The sequence below is a fragment of the Triturus cristatus genome, chromosome 11, assembly GCF_964204655.1.
Source record: "Triturus cristatus chromosome 11, aTriCri1.1, whole genome shotgun sequence".
Lineage (NCBI taxonomy): Eukaryota > Metazoa > Chordata > Amphibia > Caudata > Salamandridae > Triturus > Triturus cristatus.
In genome coordinates this window covers 12,853,600-12,868,162 of record NC_140594.1, presented here as the reverse complement: position 1 = coordinate 12,868,162, position 14,563 = coordinate 12,853,600, and the positions used below count along the sequence as shown (strand labels likewise).

The 14,563-nt window shown below is 53.0% G+C and overlaps 1 pseudogene; it reads left to right on the top strand.

Moving 5' to 3' along the window:
* Nucleotides 1-7,601: 7,601 nt before the first annotated feature.
* Nucleotides 7,602-8,579, top strand: LOC146783159 (18S ribosomal RNA; annotated as a pseudogene; the record flags this gene model as incomplete).
* Between the last annotated feature and the right edge of the window lie 5,984 nt (nt 8,580-14,563).

Below are 14,563 nucleotides of genomic sequence, written 5' to 3'. Positions count from 1 at the left end.
AGTCTGGATGGACTGCATCTTACCTGTCCTCCGATGCCTGTTTTGCATAGAAGAATGTGTGTTAGACCTTTGTTTGACTCTCCCATCATGTGAGCAACCGGACGTGAATGCTTTACTGGACCCCATAACGGCCAGTGTCCTGCAGTGTCCCCAGCGTATTCCAATGTTGAAGGTAGCATTCCTTGAGCCACCACAGGTTGTAACTGCACAGTTGCTATGGATACCAGCTCCTCCTTTGACACCCAGGCTCTGGACGGCGCACAGGGTGCCCCAGCACCGGCTGCAGACAGTGTCAACCATCATCTGTGCTCAACTGATGTACTCTGCGAGGTGCTACAGGGGAAAGCAACAGGGAAAATATTGCGTCTACCAGCCAGGACACATCAACATTTGACTTATTTCGCTCGTCGTGTGCTGGGATATATTTGCCCTTTTTGGAACACAAGACACAAAATTGACATTCCTTAAATCTATTGGGCATACATGGCTTTCTAATGCTTATAGTGCTTCGACTATAACTAAGGACACTTTAGAGCTATGGCTTGCAAAAAAATAATTTTTAGACAGTTTTAAAGTATTTTAGAAGTTTTAAACATTTTAGCAAAAACAGATATTTTTATAAACACTGGGCCCGATTCACAGAAGTAACTTAAGACAAAATCCTAAACTTACTACCATTTTGGTATTCACAGATGACACTTACTCATTTTGGTATTCACAAATGGCACTTACTCATTTCGGTATTCACAAAAGTTAGGAGTCCTAACTTTAGGACTCCTAAATGCCTTCTGTGAATACCGAAAGTCTTACAATTAGGATTTTTATCAGTTTAGGAGTAGTAAAGTTAGGACTCCTAACTTTAGGACTCTTAAATGCCTTCTGTGAATACCGAAAGTCTTAAAGTTAGGATTTTTCTCAGTTTAGGAGTACTAAAGTTAGGAGTCTTAACTTTACAACTCCTAAACTGAGAAAAATCCTAACTTTAAGACTTTCGGTATTCACAGAAGGCATTTAGGAGTCCTAAAGTTAGGAGTCCTAACTTTACTTATTACTAAACTGAGAAAAATCCTAACTTTAAGACTTTCGGTATTCACAGAAGGCATTTAGGAGTCTTAAAGTTAGGACTTCTAACTTCTGTGAATACTGAAATGAGTAAGTGCCTTCTGTGAATACCAAAATGGTAATAAGTTTAGGATTTTGTCTTAAGTTAGTTCTGTGAATCGGGCCCTTTGTGCGTACCAATATCTGGTTAGGCTAGTAGTACAGTAATAAGTTACATATGTCGTCCAGTTGGAGTGGGTGTTATATTCCACATAGGTATCCTATATAGGTGCAGGTAACATTGCAACCTTTCACCTATATCCTTCCCTACCTTACATACATAACGGTTCTTAGGGAATGACCTTTTACCTAGATGCGACACTGCATTCAGAAAGCGGGTTTTTTTACTAGTTCGAATATCATACATTATGCATGAGGCTTCTTAGAAGCACAGCAGGACTGACAGCAGGACTGACATCTCCTGTATAATATCTCTGTATAAAGTTCAGGGCTGACGTCATCCTTTAGGCCGACACAGTAACACAGCAAGGTAGGACCCCTAGGGAGACCTGTGGGTATATATACATCATGTCTTGCTTAGAGAGAGAGAGGTAACCGAAACCTCCCAGCCGACACACAGACCAGAGACGCAGAGGTCCGTGCATGCAGACACTCCAGCTCGCAGTGGTCTAACATCCCTCGCGGAGTGTCCAACTCGAGACCAGGACAGGGTCCCATATTCTCTCATTCTCAGGTACTGGGGTTGACTAGATCCTAGAGGGATTCTTGGCATAACATCTACACAGATGCTGGGTATATTTAGGTACATCTAGTTAGGGAGGCATCATAGGAGTAGGCACTTCTTATCATGTGTCTTATATATTTTTATGTATTCATAATTATTACAAGATTTGTAGAACTTTACCATCCCTTTACTTTCGTAGTACTTCTAATCATACAGCTCTACTACTGTCTAATGGTTGTTGCAGCTCATCTATGCTACACTAGAATAACAACTGTTCAATAAATCCTTATTGAAAACGCCCAGCCTGTTTATTCTGTGTATCTCTCTGAGACAAACTAAGTGAGCACGAATGACTGAGCGGAAGGTAGTATATTGTTTCCACGATTCTTAGGGAGCAGGGTTGTCATGTTCTGAGGTTGCCAAGAACTATTCTCTCTCCGATAAGAGGAGACTCAAGTGCACCTTGTGCTAGTTGATACAGACAGGCTCACGTATCCGGTGGGGGTGCACGGAATCAGGCCGCCACCAGTCCCACAGTTAATGTTATCCAAACACGCAGATCCGGTATAGGTAATATAGGAACTACAGAACACCAGACAGAGGATGAAGGGTCAGAGGGAACAGCAGCTATTCAAAGCTCGTCAGGCCTGTCTCCTGCATCGTGTCAGGCATGATGACTGTGCCTTTATGCACTTTGCATAACAAAATAAATGGAAAGTGTACATGTTTTAAGAATAGCAATGTAAAGATATTGGACCACGCTGCCAGAGGCAGCAGCCGGTTTATCAGCCCAGAGAGCCGCCATGAGCCGGTCTCATCACAGCCTTCCCCCCTAACCACTTGCTTCTGAGGGGTGGGACATGACAGCCATCACTCACGTCACGTGATCAGCTGTCGTCTTATCAGCCCAGAGTGCAATGATCAGTTAGAGGAGGTTCAGTGCATTACTGATCTAGACCCTTCCTACCTCGCCCCCCCTCCCTCTCCAGAGCCATAAAGATACAGAGAAGGTGTATCTGAGGTTCAGTGCATTACTGACCCCCCTCTCCCCCACCGCGCAACCCTCACACCCTCTCTCCAGAGGCGTTAAAATTCGGAGAAGGTCGATCTCTTTCATTATAATATCTAATTTCAACATCATGTAATCAGCTGCATTTACAACAAAGCTGGCAATCAGTGGCCAACACACCATCCCTCCTGCTCAGCTAAAGTGAAACTCAGATGAATAATTCAAAGAGCCTCCTTAGTGACGTCAGCAGACGCGCGCCACGCTGCCGGGGCGGGTCTCCGTGTGATTGCATCTGTGCGTTGAGCGAGGGAAGACCCTCTTAGCTGGGTCCTCTCCTAGTTTTGCATGATGTGAATATATTTTATGAATCTATGAACGCCCTTCATTTGAAGAGGGTTTATCGGTGCTTATCGGTGGGTACTTCGGCTAGTGGTGGACCCTTGGGCTCTGGGAAGAATACAACTGTAAGTAGCTCCATCTATGATTATGAATTTACCAGCCCCACTCGAGGCAGCCCTACTTATCACACATCCAAATATGGCAAAATTCGTGTGACAACCAAACACTAGTGAAACAGCAAGAAAACAACAACAGCACATGTAGAAGGCACACGGAAGAGCTCTACCCCAACCCAGCTGTGATGGGGACTCTGATGGATGGACAGACCCAGACTGGAGCGACTGGCACCAGACGGGCACAGAGGGGGGCCGCGGAACGAAATCTGAGGGGGTCACACTGTGAGGTTCTTGGAGGGTATGTCAAGCAGAGCTATAGAATAAGTAATGGAGCGAGACCTCAGTTGCAGAAGCGAGCACCAGGAGGCGGACATGAAACCCCTGCACCAATGAAAGAGCCGGGTGTGTCTTCTGCTGTCCCTAGAACCTCTCCCAGGTTCTGCAGAAGGGGGTGTCTCACATACTGGTTTATCTGCATTTATTTCACATGTTTTAGAGGCAATAATGACCACGGAGACCATGGGCCAGAGGTTCCTTTCACCAGGAGCTGATGCAGCTGACAAAGGCGTCCTTGTGTGTCCCACCAAAAGTCTTCCATGATCCCGGTGTCATCCACTCTCCTCATCACATACACCCCCTGAGGTCACAGACAAGCACAGGGATAGGAAGCGTATGCGCTCCATCAATGTGCAGGAACATGCAATGGAAGTTCTGCCTCACAGACATGTTCGCTAAGTTCCTGTGGAGGACACATGATTCTGACACTGTGCAGAGCAGCAGTTTAAGAGTAGGGCTGGGCGGACTTTGCGTAGCGCCACTACGCAGAATTTTGAAAAAAATTGTGGAAAACGAGCGCACGTCCTGAGTAGGGCTGGGCGGACTTTGCCTAGCACAACTACACATAATCTTGAAAAAAAATGTGGAAAACGAGCGCACAACCTGAGGGACCGTGATCCAGGGACTGGGGTCCCTCGTGCTTGAACAGGCTCCCCGATCTCCCCGGCCTGGCTGCGTTGAGAAGCAGGGATCGACCCGGACCTCCTGAGTTTCGGTCAGGGCCTGGGAGCCCACGTCCTGTGGCCTGCCAAGTGTCCATCTGCCTGGGACAAGGGTCCCTGGTGCAGAGGCCCGGAGCCCTGCAAGGGCAGGCGGGAGCCCTACCGCTATGGCTCGGTGTGGGCAGATGGGAGTCCTTTCAGTCCCGGCCATCTGGTCGCACCTTTCCCTCGGCCATCTGGTCGCACGCAATGCTTTCCAATGAGGCGACCAGATGGCCGGGTCGGCCTGGAAGTTCCAATGTAGGTCCATTTGCCTCCTGGATCCCAGTCAGGGCTCCAGGAGGCCGGGCGTGTTTGCCCCTAGGGTCCCCTTCGTCAATCGTAGCGCGCGGGTTACCAGAAAGGGGGGTAGCCTTCCTCCGGATTACTAGGGACGGGGTACTTTTGGGACCCCTCTCGGCCTGGCGGTCCTCAGCCGGCAGCTGGAAAGGCCAGTCCAGGATGGCGCCCCAGCACTGGGTCTGTCCTGGGGCCTGCCGCGTGGTAGGCTGCCCCGGATGAGACCCGGCAGGCCTCCCCCCGCTGGGCTGGGTCCAGGGGCCCCTGGGAGGGCGGCCTCCCCACCCCAGGCTCCGTCCTCGGTCCTGTCGCATGGCAGGGTGCTCAAACGAGTTCCCACAGGCCCCGTCGTGGGTCCTGCCCCATTGCAGGGTGCCCTGGACGGGGTCCAGCAGGCCCGGGGAGGCTTCCCCTGCGCCTCTGGGCCTGGGAGCCCCAGCTGGGTCCAGGGGCCCCGCCGGGCCCCAGGTTGGGGGCTCCGGCCCTGGGCCCCGTTCCCCGGCCTGCGGCACTGCCAAAAGCCCGGGACAGGGTTCCGTTGTGGCCGGGGAGCCTCCCCTTGCTTGGCTGGGATCAGGAGCTCCGGCTGGGCCCCTGAGGGCTCCCCGGGAGGGCGGCCTCCCCACCCCGGTCTCCATCCTGGGTCCTGCTGCGTGGCAGGGTCCGGCAGACCCGGGGAGGCTTCCCCTGCATCTCCAGGCCTGGGAGCCCCGGCTGGGTCCAGGGGCCCCGCCGGGCCCCGGGTCGGGTGCTCCAGCCCTGGGCCCCGTCCCCCGGCCTGTGGCACTGCCAAAGGCCCGGGATGGGGTTTCGTTTTGTCTGGGGAGCCTCCCCTTGCTTGGCTGGGTTCAGGAGCTCCGACGGGCCCCAGAGGGCCCCGGGGAGGGTGGCTTCCCCACCCCGGGCTCCGTCCTGGGTCCTGCCGTGTGGCAGGGTGCCCGGGACGGAGTCCGGCAGGCCTGGGGAGGCTTCCCCTGCGCCTCCGGGCCTGGGAGCCCCGGCTGGGTCCAGGAGCCCCGCCGGGCCCCGGGTCGGGGGCTCCGACCCTAGGCCCCGTCCTCCGGCCTGCGGCACTGCCAAAGGCCCGGGACGGGGTTCCGTTGTGGCCGGGGAGCCTCCCCTTGCTTGGCTGGGTTCAGGAGCTCCGGCCAGGCCCCTGAGGGCCCGGGGAGGGCGGACTCCCCACCCTGGGCTCTGTCCTGGGTCCTGCCGCGTGGCAGGGTGCCCTGGATGGGGTCCGGCAGGCCACGGGAGGCTTCCCCTGCGCCTCCGGGTCTGAGTGCCCCGGCTGGGTCCAGGGGTCTGTCGGTCCCGTGCAGGCCTCCCCTGCTTGTCAAGGTGTCCGCGGGCCCCGGGTCGGAGGGCCCGTCGGGTCACCCTCGCAACCTCCTTGGCTGGGGCCCAGCTGGGGCCCTGTGCCTCCGGTCCCCATGCCTCGGCACCTGCTCCCTCTTTCGTTGAGGCACAGAGCGACCAGATGGCTTCCCTTTCGAGCCCGGCCATCTGGTCGCGCCTTGCCCTTCGGCCATCTGGTTGCGCCTGTCCCCTCGGCCATCATGTCGCGCCTGTCCCTTCGGCCATCTGGTCGCGCCTCCCCCCTCGGCCATCTGGTCGCACGCAATGCTTCCCAATGGGGTGACCAGATGGCCAGGCTTGCCTGGAAGTCCCGATGAGAGTCCATTTGCCTCTTCGATCCCATTGAGGGCTCCAGGAGGTCGGATACATTCGCACCTTGGGTCCCCTCTGTCACCTCGTCTGCACGGAATACAAGAAAGGGGGGTAATTTTCCTCCGGATTACTAGGGAGAGGGTCAGTCAGACCTCCATGAGGCCCGGCGATTCTGAAACAGGGGAAGGCAGACCCGGGGCCCGACCGCCGGGGCCCCCAGGGGCCTGGGTACGCTCCTGCCTCTCAGCCCCTTCCAGATGGTCCTTTCTCTCCAAGTTTGCTGGGTCAGACCTCCATGAGGTCCGGCGATCCCGAGACGGGGGAAGGCAGCACCCGGGCCCGCCCGATGCGGGGCCCCCAGGGGCCCGGGTACGCATACCTGCCTCTCAGCCCCCTTCCCGATGGTCCTTTTTCTCCGAGTTTACTGGGTCAGACCACATGAGGTCCGGCAATCCCGAGACGGGGAAGGCAGTGCCCGGGCCTGCCCGCCGGGGCCCCAGGGGCCCGGGTACGCACCTGGCTCTCAGCCCCTTCCCGTTGGTCCTTTTTTGGCGGGTTTGCTGGGTCAGAACTCCGTGAGGTCCGGCGATCCCAAGACAGGGGAAGGCAGCAACCGGGCCCGCCCGCTGGGGCCCCGGGGGGCCCGGGTCTGTGCCTGCCTCTCGGCCCCTTCCCGATGGGACTTTCCTTCGAGCCCGCTCGCCCTGGGAGCAGGCAGGGTTGTGAAGCCACCATCCCCCGCACGCAGGGCGGCCTGTCAGGGGATGCCCCGGACGTACTCTGATCGATTGGGCACTCTCGGTCAGTTTAGGGATGGGCTGCTTGGCCAGCCTCGGCTGTTGTTTCAAGCAAGGAGCTTCCTCCCTGCATGGGCCGTCCGACTCGAGGGCCTGCCGCCTGTTGGGAGGACCTTCACCCTACCCAGCAGAGCGAAGGCCGAGCAGCCCCGGCAGCTCGTACCCCCCAGTGGTCTGACCCAGAGGCCCTCGGACGCTGCTGCCCAGCAGGTCCATAGTCCCCGTGCGCCACGCCGTCACCACTCTCTGCCCAGCACATTTCTGCAGCAGCTCGGAACGATCGTTCCGAGGGGTGCCGCCGCCACCAGGCTCCGGCACCCCTGCGTCTCGCTCAGGCTGCGCCTCTCCCCGCCTCTCCCTACCGGGGGAGACGGCTGGACCTGCTGGTGCCCATGAGACCGCCACCTCTCTTCACCCCTCCGCCGAGCCCTCCCACCCAGGCGGGTGGGCTCCTTTCCCCAGCAGGCTCCCGAGAGGGAGGGGTGCGCGAAGGTGATCCGGTCGGGGAGATGGGCGTCCGGCCCCCCGAACCCTGTCAGCAGGTGCGGCTACCTGGTTGATCCTGCCAGTAGCATATGCTTGTCTCAAAGATTAAGCCATGCACGTGTAAGTACACACGGCCGGTACAGTGAAACTGCAAATGGCTCATTAAATCAGTTATGGTTCCTTTGATCGCTCCATCTGTTACTTGGATAACTGTGGTAATTCTAGAGCTAATACATGCCGACGAGCGCTGACCTCCCGGGATGCGTGCATTTATCAGACCAAGACCAATCCGGGCTCGCCCGGCCGCTTTGGTGACTCTAGATAACCTCGGGCCGATCGCACGTCCCCGTGACGGTGACGATACATTCGGATGTGTGCCCTATCAACTTTCGATGGTACTTTCTGTGCCTACCATGGTGACCACGGGTAACGGGGAATCAGGATTCGATTCCAGAGAGGGAGCCTGAGAAATGGCTACCACATCCAAGGAAGGCAGAAGGCGCGCAAATTACCAACTCCCGACTCGTGGAGGTAGTGACGAAAAATAACAATACAGGACTTTTTGGAGGCCCTGTAATTGGAATGAATACACTTTAAATCCTTTAACGAGGATCCCAGGGCAAGTCTGGTGCCAGCAGCCGCGGTAATTCCAGCTCCAATAGCGTATATTAAAGTTGCTGCAGTTAAAAAGCTCGTAGTTGGATCTTGGGATCGAGCTGGCGGTCCGCCGCGAGGCGAGTTACCGCCTGTCCCAGCCCCTGCCTCTCGGCGCCTGCTTGATGCTCTTGACCGAGTGTCCTGGGGGTCCGAAACTTTTACTTTGAAAAAATTAGAGTGTTCAAAGCAGGCCGGTCGCCTGAATACTTCAGCTAGGAATAATGGAATAGGACTCCGGTTCTATTTTGTTGGTTTTCGGAACTGGGGCCATGATGTAAGGACACAACTGGTGCTCGGCAGTACCAGCAGGACACATTTCATTGGGGCACGTCCGTAAAACATAGACAAACAATACGAACTCAGTAAGAAACAACACAATTAATAAAATTATCAATGATATAAAACCAGACCTTATATTTTCATAATAAGATACAGCATAAATGTCATAAGGTGACCCTCCACATTTAATGCAGAATAAAACACATGCGAGGCCTGCAGCTACCTCAAAGAAATCCATATTTGACAATAGAGTAATCCCATTAAATCTTGATTCGCCCTGATTTAAGATACACAGCACCCATCAAAGTGTGGCATATGGATCACTTCCCCCATTATAGATCTGCCGGCTTCTATACCACTGTTGATTAGAAAATACAGGATTGCACCCAGCCCACATTTGAGTGCTCTGAAGGGTGATTCTGATCAGGCAGATTGAACATATATAGAAAAGAATGCGCACGCCCTAGAGATTTATAGGGACAGGACATAGAAGATTTCTTTAAGAGTTGGCATCAAGATTTGCAGAAACAACGGCTGCTGAGCCCTTCACTGGGAATTTAGAGGGGAGGGGCCCCATTTTGATATTTCCTCTGAGGGTGTATACCAATCAATCAATCAATCAGTTACATTTATAAAGCGTGCTACTCACCCGTAAGAGTCTCAAGGCGCTGGGGGGGGGGTCAGTGCTCGTAGAGCCAGGTCTTGAGCTGCCTTCTGAAGGAGAGGTGGTCTTGTATGGCGCGAAGGTGGCTGGGAAGGGAGTTCCAGGTCTTCGCTGCCAGAAAAGAGAAAGATCTTCCTCCGGCGGTGGCTTTGCGGATGCGGGGTACGGCTGCCAGGGCTTGTCCGGTCGAGCGTAGGGTGCGCGGAGGAGTGTAGAAGGAGACGCGGTGGTTGATGAGTTTTGGTCCGAGGTTGTGCAGGGCTTTGTGTGCGTGGGTGAGGAGTCTGAAGGTGATCCTCTTGTTGACTGGGAGCCAGTGAAGTTTCTTCAGGTGTCCGGAGATGTGGTGTTGGCGGGGTATGTTCAGGATGAGTCGTGCGGCGGCGTTCTGGATTTGTTGCAGTTTCCTCTGCAGCTTGATGGTGATGCCGGCGTACAGAGTGTTCCCATAGTCCAAGCGACTGGTGATGAGGGCGTGGGTGACGGTCTTCCTGGTGTCGGTGGGGATCCAGCGGAAGATCTTGCGGAGCATGCGGAGGGTGTTGAAGCATGCCGAGGTCACCGAGTTGACCTGTCTGGTCATGAAGAGGGATGAGTCCAGGATGAAGCCGAGGTTGCGTGCGTGGTCGGTGGGTTGGGGAGTGCTGCCCAGGGCGGGAGGCCATCAGGAGTCGTCCCAGGCGGAGGGTGTAGGGCCGAGTATGAGGACCTCCGTCTTCTCTGTGTTCAGTTTAAGCCGGCTGTCTGTCATCCAGTTCGCTACTTCCTTCATGCCTTCGTGTAGTCTGGTTCTAGCTGAGGTGGGGTTGTTGGTGAGGGATAAGATGAGCTGGGTGTCGTCGGCGTAGGATATGAGGTCGAGTCCGTGTTTTCGTGCGATGTTCGCCAGGGGGGTCATGTAGATGTTGAAGAGGGTGGGGCTGTTAAATGGTAGCGGCAGTCGTAGTCGATAACCTTTCAAGTATTGCCCGGCGGTAATCGCCTCTTATACCATTCGATGCTAAACCAATAAAGAGGCAGGCGCCGGAGACTGGAAGGCAGGAAACAAAGTTTTATTCCGTCGGAGTAGAACACATCAGATCAGACAGCGAGGTATCGTCACGAGGTGCTCTAACTGCATCTCTGAGGCCTGGCCTCTTATACACAGATTTATGACTTTATTGCAGATTTATCATACATGGCACATTCTTGAGATTGTTTTGATACATGAAAGAACATCCTCGGAATCCCCACTTCGAGCTCGTTCCCACACATATCTACAGTGGAAGTCCCCACCCCACCCACAGTAGGAGATGGCTATCACACAGCTGGACATTCCGCCAATTCCCGGGGGTGTGTGCGACCGGTCGGGTCTCAGGGGGTGGGGGGGCCTTGATCTACTGTAATCCCTTTGATGTGGGGTGTTTCCCTTACAGTAGGGGCAATAAACTGTATCCGCAGGGCTAGGTGATGGCCTGGAATCGGTTCGGACAATGGGGCGCAGAGGAAGGGGGTTATCAAAGAGATGCATGACCATGTATGGGATGTCGGTCAGGCGTGGGATGTGGTTCCATGGCAGGGTCGCGCAGAAGGAGAGGGTTTATGGCCTGTGTATGAGAGAGCGGGGGTGGCCGGCGCGCGGGGGAATGCTTGCAGCGCCAGGGGGACGCGCTGGTGATCGGCAATGAGCAGGGAGAGACCAGGGTGCCTAAAATGGCTGCCGTGCGCTTTCCTATGTGTCGCGCTGGGGAGAGGCAAGATGGCGCAGATAATGTTCAGTTGTAAACTAAATTTCCACAGGGCTGAGGGAGGATCCTTGGGGGACGCCGCAGATGATCTCTGTGGCTGTGGATCTGAAGGGGGGGAGGCAGACAATCTGACACAATTGTACATAGTTACATGTAGTTGACATGACAGTTGATGGCGTAGCGTATACAGAATTTCATTGGAACACAAACTCGATACTTGAAAAAGGTTTGGTAAAACAAGGGATAATTACGCCCATTTACTTAAGGTCTAGACTTCGCGTGGATCAAGCTAAACAGCATAGTCATGTGTACGGTTGATGTTATACAAATGTCATTATACAAAGTTAGAGTTTCTTAACTTATTAGTGTACAGTTGGAAGTGACTGATGCAATATCATGAAAACTCGATTGGAAGATAGTCAATATAAAAGCGGTTGGGAGAGGAATTCAACTTAACATGAGTTACAGTCAGGGAAGGGAGTTCTTCTTTCCAGTGTCCTATTATAACGAGCCATCACTGGTAAGCTCTTATTGTTCTTCTTTTGTTGGCACTGTTGAGCACCGGCGGTGGAGCTAAGGTCCAGCTCAAATCCAAGTTTTCACGTAGCAGGATGTGACCCTTCGTTGTTCTCGGATCACAGTCCTGTTCCCTAACACATTTTATCATAGGTACCTTGAGACGGGGTACCCGCATTTTGTTCTTCTGTAGTTAAGTCAAATTCAAAATCCATATAAAAGAGAGAGAGAGAGAAGGGGTGTGGCGTGCTTTGGGATGCCGAGGGAAGAGGGGGTGGAGTGGGATCGGATCAAAAAGCGGACCAAGGAGAGCAGAATCTTTCAGCACTGGGCCCATCAATCGGGCCCGACGGGTTGGGACTTCAGGCACGCTGGTCAGCGAGCAGGGGGCCTCGAGATAGCCCTTCGTTCTATCGCTTATCATGCTGATAATGGTGCCTCGTCTCACGCCCTTTTTGCTTCGTTGCTTCCCCCTTGGTCGATGCCATAGATGTTCCATGGTCCGCAGCCAGGCTGTGCGTCACGTCCGACCCCTCTCTTCTGATGGCCGCAGGTTATCTTTGAATGAGTACAAGAAACAAAATCTTAGAGAGTTGGCAGGGAAGACATTTACACACTTCATCCTCTCTCCCAACCACCGAGTAGTTGGGGAAATGCTTTTATCGGTTGCTGTATGATTGATGTCTATTAACTCTTATGTCAGTGTGTGTTACTAATTTATTAATCATTGCTGTGGTGCAGGTTTCTGTGGGTGTTCCTGTCCATCGTCTGGCCTGCTAGGTGTCGATTCCTGTGCCCTATAATCGTTGCAGGAAGCCTGACATCTGTCAACTTTCTGGTTTATCAAAAATTCGAACCGGCTTCTCCGGTAGAGACTCGTTCATCTTAACACAAGTTCTGTTAATACTCATTTTCCTCCGTGGACTGCTAAGTTTATGAAAAAAGTGCGAGGTGCTACTGTCATGGGTTCACAGGTATCTATTTCGGGGAGGGACATAAGCTAAACATTTTTCTTGCTGGAGACAATAGGTAACCCCCATCAGCTTAGGCAATGTACCTTTAGAGAACAAAGTCATCAGTTGTTTTGCTCGAAATACTCTGGGACGGCTAGTACAGAGCTGGGGTGATTCTGGGAGGACGGGTGCTTGGACATTCTAGTTCGGAACAATTGGGCGGGGGCAGTTCTGGGCGGTGGAGATGGTGTCGTTAAAGCTCTAAAAACGAAAACCACTGACATATAGTCCCCGTGATGAGGGCCAGATTGGGAGACATCAGTCGTCTTACCTGTCCTTTCTTTCTCAGCCAATTAAATTCAACATTTTGCAGAAAGGAGAGGTAGTAACGTGGTAAAGTACGGTCGTTTTTGTTTCTGTCAATTTGTTCGAACACCGCCGTGTTTGAGGCCAATTATACACATACTGAGGGGGTATGTGTCGTTAATTTATTCAAAAAGAAAGAGGGCAAGAAAACCTTCAGTGAGGGGGGGAGAGAGAGTAAGTGAGAGAGAGAGAGAGAGAGAGAGAGAGAGAGAGAGAGAGAGAGAGAGAGAGGGACGTGCGCATCAAGTAGGCTATTTGGCATACGTACGACACAAAACGAGAGAGAGAGAGAGACATGTGTACGATAATAGGCTACTTGGTGCAGACACGACATGGAGTAGCATGGGTCAGTTCTATGTAAGAAAACATAAGCGGGGGAAAGACATAAATTCGGTGATCACGTACACACAAATACCGGATAGGGCGTGACAGTACATACATCAAGCGCGGAAACTTAAGACGGAGACACAGGGCTACGTTGAGTATGGGGACCTCTCTTTTCCTGTCCTCTTTCCTATGCACGCTGCGTATTTTCAGTATTTTGTAATTTATTTTGGGGGGGGGGGGGTGTCGAACCCTTTACTCCTCTCCCTTTGATCGATAGACAAGCACTTCAATTATACGATGACGTTCTCTTCAAGCGACCCAAGTATATGAAATGCATACACATTCATACCGTATTATCGTAGCACACACGCACAATCATACCATACAGTTTTTCATGTTCCCAATGGTGGTCTGCACTTTGCGCACTATCCCACAACGTTTGTCTATGTTTTTCCCTATATTGAACACGGTGCGGTCCATGTCCACTCCATTCTTCAGTCGGAACTTCGTCGTGACCTATAGAGAGGGAAAAGAGGGGGGGGGATGTGCAGTATTCAAAGTGCATTAGCGCGCGTAGACACGAAAAAGTTCTACTTACCACGTACCAGGCTAGCCGCAGGAGTGGGTAATACCACAGACCTATTATTCTTTTCTTCCGAAACAAAGATGCTCTATTTCATTCATCTCCTAAATTCGGGTTCCCTGGTCGTACATGTATTTCTCAATTGGTCGTATATTATGGTGCAAGATACCATACCTTGCATTCCGCATATACCTTAAGCTATAGTCGACCATTTTCTGACAACTCTTGGAAAATGCAGGTGTGACGGGTACAAATTCCGTTAATCAAAAAAGATTTAGGCAAATGGGGTCTGCATTATCTGTTTTCTATTGCTTGGGAGTAACAATCATTTATTCAAAAACCTTTACCAACCTAGATGATTTGTCATGACACTGATTCCGTAATTCCTTTAAGAAGCCCTTTATTTAAAACAATGTCAGTATACAAATACGGGCCTACAACCGTTCAGGCCGGCCACGGTGTGAGAGGCGTCTCGGCGCTATTTTGGGGCGAGGTCGGGTGGGTCCAGTGCACAGTCTAAGTCTTCCCACTAACTAGCTGCCGGACCAGAATCCCCTTCGGTAGTTCGAGAACTTTCGTCAGCGTCAGCTTGCGTCAGCATGGCGTCACCGCGGTCTTGTAGCGATGCCGTGGTCCGTCCTTGGGGCGGGACAGCAGGCGGGTTCTTCCGCTGTCGCCCTGAATCAGTCTTTCTTTTACGGCACCAAACGAAGGCAAGATGGCTGCCGCCCGGGGCAAGGACAAGTTAATGTGGAATAATCAAGCAAATAGCGGCGATTGCCCCCACCGGAGGTTCACGGGAGTTGAATGTCAATGACTCCCGCAGAATCTGCAAAGCTGAGAGGGTGTTTTTCAAGGGTGGGGCCCACGCCCGAGCAGACAAGCTTCCGAGTCCAGGGCCGTCTTTCGGTGGGCCAGGCCTGGATCCGAAGAACCGGCCGCCAGAGTCCAGA